General features: G+C 38.6%; 1 pseudogene; it reads right to left on the bottom strand.

Moving 5' to 3' along the window:
* Positions 1-7,595: 7,595 nt before the first annotated feature.
* On the bottom strand, positions 7,596-7,981 carry LOC111178176 (small ribosomal subunit protein eS26 pseudogene; annotated as a pseudogene).
* Between the last annotated feature and the right edge of the window lie 840 nt (positions 7,982-8,821).

Below are 8,821 nucleotides of genomic sequence, written 5' to 3'. Positions count from 1 at the left end.
TAGGTGAGAAACAACAAGTTAGAATGCTGACCAGTGGCTACTCAGGGCCAATTGCTAGCATCAGGTTACACTTTGATAAATTAACTTTCTTTGACTAGAGGGGACCAGTTTATCCCTGTCATGTCTAATAATTAGCAACAGGGTTTTTGACTGCTGAGCCTCCATTGGTAATAATTAAGAGAAATACTATGTTAGGGAGAGCAGCAATTTAGATATATTTGAAAGAGGTCACCTGGGGACATTAGTGATTCAATATTTGGGTCTACAAGTTTCTGAATGACTTGAATCATAATTTCTTTGCCAAGAAAGCTCTTTGTCTAAGTGTGTATGTAGTAGAAAGAGCACTGGGTTCAGCATCCAGCAAACATGTGTTTTAAATCTGAATCTGTTTCTTACCTGATGTGATCTTGAGCAAAAGCAGAAATCTCTTTGTGTTTATTTCTTATATGTAAAAGAGAGTAATACCACCTACCTACAGGGATGTAATAAGGAGCAAATGATAAAATATATGAGAAATTACTTTAGAAACTGTAAAATGCAATATAGATATGTTATTATTCTTTGAATACATGAGAAACTGAGAGCCAAGGAGTGTAAAGTGTTTTAAAGTCCATGATTATATATTATCTGTTTTATTCTATCACTGTCTTTTATTTTGAAAGGAAATAAACAGTGTTTACTATTTTAACAACTTATAAATTGAGTACTTAATTTTATAAATAGTGACCAGGAAATGCAAAATAGAGAAAAAACAAAAAGAACTTTTCTCTTCAGTTGTCACTTACTATGATTACTAAACCTATGGCCATAGTTTTAGCAATATCTTTTTTTTTTTTTTTTTTTTTTGCCGTACGTGGGCCTCTCACTGTTGTGGCCTCTCCCGTTGCGGAGCACAGGCTCCGGACGCGCAGGCTCTGTGGCCTCGGCTCACGGGCCCAGCCGCTCCGCGGCACGTGGGATCCTCCCAGACTGGGGCACGAACACGCGCCCCCTGCATCGGCAGGCAGACTCTCAACCACTGCGCCAACAGGGAAGCCCCCTCCTAGCTTTAACATTTTATGATGTTAAGAATTCAACTTATCCTTAAAACATCAATCATATCTCAATAAACCAGTTCTAAAAATGAAATACGATATTATATTCACACATATTTACACATAAATAAATAAATATAAATATAGGGGAAAAAGTGAACTTAATATTGAGGCTATTTCTAATGTCTTTAACCACAACATTAGAGTACAGAAGCCTATATGAGATCAACTATGTGAATTTGAAAATAATGTATGTGAAAGCACTTTGCAAACTGTAAAGTATTATCAAATGTTAGTTACTATTATTATCACAAAGCATTACTTTGGTTACTAGAGTTTACACCTTTTGTTTCCCCAGGAGTACTGGTATTATGACTATATGACGTCAAAAGCACGTATGTTTTATGGATCTAGCCAACTAAAATTTTGTTTTGTCTCTTCCTAATGAAAATGCCGAAACACAGCAGACAACCACAGAACACAAACAAATATTTCTGACTCAAAGGGCTGACATGTACCATATGGTATAATGTATAATGTAATATATCACTAACTGAAAAGAAAATAAAGCAAAATGATCAACTGTATGCCTTTCCAAAAAACTATTTCTGAAGAAAAGCAAGTTTCTCTCAACATTGCATGCTGAATATTTACCCTTGGAGTTGATGTTCTTTTGGACTTCAACTCTGGTGTAATGGGCACAGGCAACTGGGGGAAAAGAAAGAAGAAATTATAATTGAAGACAGATCACTAACAATGAAGTTCAGCCTCGTAATTAAAATAAATGGGTATAGTTCAAATTGAACACTAACATAAAAACATTTCCTTGGTGAGAAAGTTTTTCTTAAAACATCAAAAACAAATCTTGTATTAAATAACTAGTATTGTCTAGGATTCTCTGAATTTTAAAATTACATTTTACAATACATGGGCAGCTTTTTAAAAAGACTACTTACAGCAGACAGTCTGGCTGATCTTCTCTTTGGCTATAAGTTAAAAATAATTAACAGTTAAGAGAATTATGGATACAGAAAACTAGAAATATTTATATTGTGGTGAAAATATTTGGTGTACCACTAAGTACACATTGTCATTAAGAAGCATTGTGTACTTGATTTAAAAATATCATAGTAAAAATATGTTTTGATTTTTCCCTCCTCTGGACCCTTCATACAGCTAAGGAAAAAAGAATCCCAAATTAAATTTCAATTGCTAGGCTAAATGAACACACAATGGCTAGTAACAAGGAGTATATTTAGAAATGAAAATACAGCCCCTTCTTGCAAACTGACAAAGCAATTCTTTGGCTTAAAAGGAAGAAGCTCTCTCCAGATCTTAAGCACAAGGTCCTAAGTTCCATGGAGTTTGGAGTTTTCAATACCTACTATATTTCTGAGAGAGCTCACTGGCATACCATATTGGTACTCATATGGTACAAATATACTAACCAGCATTTAGTTTTTAGCTGCTTATGTGTCAAGTTTATAAACCAGGTGAATTTTTTCAGATTCTAAAACTAAAGAAACTCACCTCCTGCCTCATCTCACCTTGATCTGCAGCCTATACAGGGGAGAAAACCACACAGAAATAAGGTCATCGATATAAACATATACTGATATATCCGAAAATATTGCCTATAGATTGCAGTTGCAATATAACAGCTTTACTTTTTCCTGGATTCCTGCTCAAGTAGCCACGTGTTAGTGCCTAGTAGCCTGCTGTCTACTAAAGTGCAAATTTGCACCAAGATGCAAATGAATTCCCAAGACATAAGTTTATACAACTGATAGTCAATTTCATCATTTTGTGTAAATTGCATTTCCTAAAAACAAACCTTTTTAATTTTAAAATCCACCTGTTGTAGCCAGGGTTAAAGTCAAAAATTGCGGGAGCGGGCAGAATGAAGGCGGAGCTTCATGCAATCTCCCTGTCCGTTTAGCTTTATGCTCGAGATGCAATTGTACTTAATCTGATCCTCTCTTCTAAATGGACTATTCTCCCCTCCAAGTTGTGCGTACAACTACAACCCCCACAATGCCCTGGTGTGGGGGAACCCTCTTTGTTACAACGTCAGTGCGTTATTCTGAGAAGCCGGCTGCGGATTTTAAAACTTCCCGCCACTACCTGCTACAAGGTTGCTGTCAGCTCTGTAAAATAGCAAGACCCATTGCACAAGCCTAGAAAAGCGCAGCTGCGGGAATCTCAGGCAGGGGGATGCTGATTATAAACCATTGCTTTCCGCATCTGAGCAGCCCTTTAGCCTGGGAATTATCGAGCTATTGCACGAGTCATACAGCCCCAGAGGATCGGGGAATTTCAGTCTTGTTCCCATGTTCTAAAAATATGGAAGGCGGACGAATAGATAGGAATAGTACCAACACAGTCATAACGCCTTACTTAACACAGTGTTTTACAATTTTATCAAGCAACGAAACAGCGATCGATTTCACTTCTAAGGGAACTCCCCCCCACCCAAAAAAAAAAACCCAACACCGAGCGTGAATTTATTTCCCGTCCAAGAGAGAAACCACGATCTTTTAAGTGAGGGTTTTCGGGAGACTTGTAGCCCTTGAAAAGCTCATATCAATTCTGCGCGTCCAAAGTGAACAAATCCATGCTACCCTAACATCAGCAATAGTTTATCTGACGCATTTCCCTTGTCATCCTTCCATCTTTAGACAGTGAGTGAGCTTGGAGAGTTCCAGATCTCTCAGCTCCAAAGTTGCTAATTACAGCTGTGAATCTCTCCCTTCTCTAGGACAGTTTGAAGTCTGCGCCGCCTAATGGCACAGGATTATCATTGCATAGCCATCTGGCATGACAAGAAGCGGAGGAGGGAAAAAAAGGAAAAAGAACACGGGAAGAACAAAGGCAAATACGGGAGAAAGCCATGGCTTTCGTTCCCCCAAACTGGACGGTTCCCGGAGAAAAGCCGGAGGCTGAGGAGGAAACTAGTGCCTGGAAGTGTGGTTGGGAGAAGTCTTCTCCAATAGGGTAAACGGAGGAGGGGGGTGTGGGGTAGGAAGCGACAGCACAGCGCTATGACTGTTTGTAATTTAGCATGGAGACACCTCTCAAGTGATTCTTACCCTTAAACAAAATAAGTCAAAAGTGAACTACTAGTTGAGTGAGAGACCATCCTCAACCTTACACCAACCGATACCTGCCCTTCCCTTCCCTTCCATTCAGCACATCACAAAATCAAACTAGAAGCCAAAATCCTTTTTTAAAAAAATCTCTGCTGATTAGGAAATATGTATTTCAGTCTCTAATCCCCCTTCTATCTTCCTATTTCACTTACCTTTCTTTTGGGCATTGTTGCAGCTCTCTAGAGGAGATCCTAACAGCAGGAAAAAAGCCGAAAGCAGTCTCTACCCGACAGCTCAGAGAGCAACTGAGTTTTCAATGAATGAACTAATTGCAGCACGACCTGTGCTCGCCTCCAAAAAAAAAAATCCCTCGTTATTGGCAACATTAAACGCACCAGACGCAACCAAACTACATGAATGGTTAGCAGGAGTGGGAGCCAAATTGGAGTGACAGGCTGTCAGGCCAATAAGGAGAGGTGACCATCCCAGGGGGCGTGGCCCACGGACTTGCCCGAAGCCCTCGTACGCTGCCAGCTCCGACCGCTGGTGGGGTAGAGGAGCCCCCAGACTTCGTGGATGCAAAGTGCTGAAGCATAAAACCGGCGGGAAAGCTGGAATTGTCTTGATCGTTTTTTGTTGATGTTTTTTTTTCCTTTTATGTAGTAATGACAGGCGAAAGCCATTGCACTTGCTTTCTCCACGGTCTCTAAAAGCCCCACTTTACTTCCTGGAGACAAAGTGCTTTAGAGACATTATTGAACCTAGGCTCCAGTCTTTCCATTCTACCTTTGGCAGAAGATGTAGATGAACTGAGAGGAGCACTCATTCAGAAAGTAGAAAAGAGTGGAGCTGTTTCTCAGGTTGTGGGAACTTTCCGCCAAAGCAGAATTGTAGTACTGGCAGGATCAGGTGCCAAACGGTGCGTCTCCCGCAGATGGAGAGCAACAAACTGGGAGCTGTAAGAGCAGGAGGAACCTGAAGGTGGGGACATTTGATAGATACCTTTATCCCACTTGGTGGTAGTCCACCAGGAATTCAATGGGACCCCACGTGAGGTTTGTAATACCAGAGGTCTATCCCGAGGGAAAGTGCTGATACAATGGCTTATGAATCCAAAGGTGGCATTTAGTGAAGGGACTAGGGAAGGTGCCATACATGAAAATGTTTGGGACTCAAGAGCCTGGACTCGGATAAAGCAATTAAAGCACTCACCTCTGGTGCAAATTTAAGAATGTGCCCCAGACTCAGGAGATTAGGATGAGGCAATTGAGGTGAATCATGCAAGTGCAGGGCAGGATCTTGATTTTATTTAAAATTGATATTTTGTTCATCATGGACTTTTTTTGCATTAGTTAGGTTTTAAAATAGTGCTTTAAAAATTTATCTTCATTATCGAGTTTTGGGGTGACTCTTATAACTTGTGCCTAAGGAGAGTGCCCCCTAACATCACCCTAGTCCTAGCCATCATTAGGTGGCTTTCTACTCTAAAAGAGGCTTCTATCTGCGTTCCCAAGTTAGTTCCTGAGACCTAAAGTTTGTGAGAGTGGGGGTGAGGATTCGTGAATAGGGTACTTGAGGATATTTATGCGTAAAAATGTAGGATCCTGAAGCACCTTTTCAGAATGCCTTACTTTGGATTTTGTAACAGCTAATTGGGTTTAAACTTGTTTCAACAACAACCGAAATCCCTATGCTGGAAGGTTAATCAAAAAAAGGAAATTAACCCTTTGAACAGTTACTTAAAGGAATAAACTCATTTGTGTTCATGTGGATTAAAACATTGCAATCATCAGTTTTAAAACTATTCATAGCTGTTTTAGAATACCAAACCATCCCTTCAAACTAAAATACAGCCTAACAGAAGAACCCATCATTTTTACCTTTACACATTCTTCCCCAGCACCTACAGTGTGGAATTAAACAGATCAGGTAGTAGAGATTGTTTGAAGCTCAATTTCCCTCCTCCAACCTCATATTACATTCTGATTCAAGTAGGTAAATCAGAAAGACATTTAAATTGCTTCCTTTTCCCACAGTTATTGGGATCATCCCTAGATTCCCTAGATGCTTCTTTAACTCTTATGGTGAAGGCATTACTGAGTGAGACTAGATATGTTTCAATCGTTTTATTTTCCAAGAGTTAGAAAGTAAACATAAAATTTGGGTTCAATATAAGGATTGCTTCATAAGGATAAGGAGAAACATGAAGAGAATGAAAAATGTGTCAACACTGGAACACACTCAACAAATTCGTATTTAGCATTATTTTGTGAGTTGGATTTTGTTTTTATAGACTAGCCTATGAAACTGCAAAACGCTGTGGTCTGCAAAGTTGCATTACATGGTTTCTGCCCTTAAGAATTTTTATAATTGTGTAGGATAAAGCAAGCAGATGCAAACATTTGTAAATCAAGGTTGCTTGCATCATGTGAGTGGTACAATCTAAGTTCAATAATAAAACAGACGAGAACTATGGTTTAGGACTGACATCACTAGAGAAGGTTTTTGTTGAGGAGGTAGTATTTGACTTGGCTCTGAACAGTTGGATAGACTGTTATAGCAAATGCAGAGGCAGGAAAACTTTGTACGTTTTCAGGGAACAGAATGACTAGTCCAGGTGGATTGAAATAAATGATCGTGAGGAGTCTTGGGAGGTAAGGCTTAGTTTGGAGGCAAAGAAGAAACGTGCAGGTCAGTGGGGTCTAAGATTCCTCTTAAGTTTGTGAGCAATTTTCTTTTATGGTACATTTCCCTTCCTTGCAGTCTAACCTGTTGCATCTGTGATTTATGTCCTATCAGATTGAAACAATAGTCATGCATGCATACAAAAATTTTCTAAGGTTGAAACATTTCTCTAATTCCTGACCCCCACCACCATGTTCTTTTTTCCAACCATTAACCAGGATAGTCTTTTGTAGAAACCAACCTGCCCTAGGCTTTTTGCCTTTGCTATATTTTTACCTCTGATTGCAGCCCCATTGTCTTATATCTCTGCTTATCAAATGTCTATCAAACTGTTCAGACCCAAGTCAAATATCACTTCTTTGACAAAAGCCTTATCCAATCATTTCAGCCCTAAAAGATTCTATCTTCTTATTACACTATAGAATTTAGATTGTACCACTCATATGACACAAGCAAGCTTTGATATTTTCTATTTTCTCCCCAACCACTCAGTCATATAACTTCACGTTGGTTTAAAATTTTATATACTTATTTCTCCTTACCTAAATATTTTCTTAGCACATTACACTCTACATATCTCCTATAGAATTTACTAACTTTAAAAACTATTTTTCTAAAATTGATAAATTATTCCTTAAGTAATTTTTTTGTATAATTGTCAAAGTGAGAATTTTTTGGCTCATTAAATAAATACATTGGCTTATTTCTCTCTTTTTTTAAAGTATAATTTCCACTTTATTGTCTTTCCAGGGAATAGTATTTCTTTAGTCTTTAAGGACTTAGCTCCTTACATGGGCTTTGGTGAAGGTTGTGGGGCTGCACCTGCAGGTCTAAATCGGGATGGAGGTGTTCGGTCCTTCCGGGCTTTCCGAGAATGATTCCTGACTACCTTGCTGTGAATGGCACAACTCACGCAGTAATGCAGTTTCACATACAGCTTGGGAAGCACATAGGCGTCGAAAACAATCGCTTCGGAAATGTCCCTAAAGGCTGCAGCCTCTACGATGTTCCGAATGACGAACTTCTTAATAGCCTTAACCTTGGGCACACAACGGGCACAGTTGGTACAACGAATAGGCTGCACGTGGCCGCGGCCCTTTTTGGCACGACCATTGTTCCTTCTTTTCTTGGTCATCTTGGAAGCGAGGAGGCGACAGAGGAGCTATTTCTCTTTTTTAAATTATTTATTCATGACTATGAAGGTTAATTGCTGGATAATTCTCTACAGGGCTCTCTAATTTCTCCTGGGTATTAAGAATGCCTACTGCCATCCTCAAAACTTACAGGAACTGTAGCATGTCTATTTAGTAACCACTGGGAAATGACACAGGAAGATATGAACAATTATAAATGGAAGACACCAACATTAAATTGTTTGAGACAGAGAATCCAAAAGAAAGTAGTAAGTATTTATGAGAAAAGGGATGTTAGGCAGTTAAGGTAAAAGAGGTCATCAAATGTTCTATATATTCTAGCTTAAAATGATATATATGTTGCATAATTCAAAGTATTTCTCCATATACAGCTTTGCATGCAATGGGATCTCAAAAATACTGATTGATTAATAATGAATATCTTCTTTTCCATATTAAATTATGTTTAATTTTGGCCTCATCCATTACCATTATTATTATTATATTTCTAAAAAATGAAAAAAAGTCAGAAAACTACCTACTATTGTTTGAAAATAATGAGGTAAGGCTTCCATTATATAATTAAAATCTGGGTTTTAAATACATTGTCACTTGGTATTTTCACAGGGAAAAATAAATGGTAAGACTACAGTGGGTCAAAATACATAAATATACTTATTTTGAGCCTTATATAAGATTGATCTGAGGAATTTGCTTAGATTGATGACAGCACTTACCTGAGACTCTGGAAAAATTATAATCCTGAAGACCCAAAGCTTCCCATATCCTATGTTTATTCACAGCAGGCTAGAGATTAATAAAATAGTGAATTATTGAGCGATCCCTGATATGAAGGATCTGGAAAGTATGTTTCCAAAGG

Source organism: Delphinapterus leucas, chromosome X, assembly GCF_059928025.1.
Source record: "Delphinapterus leucas isolate spDelLeu-1000000601 "Yukka" chromosome X, BTC_Dleu_Yukka2, whole genome shotgun sequence".
Classification (NCBI taxonomy): domain Eukaryota; kingdom Metazoa; phylum Chordata; class Mammalia; order Artiodactyla; family Monodontidae; genus Delphinapterus; species Delphinapterus leucas.
This window is presented reverse-complemented; position numbering and strand designations above follow the sequence as displayed.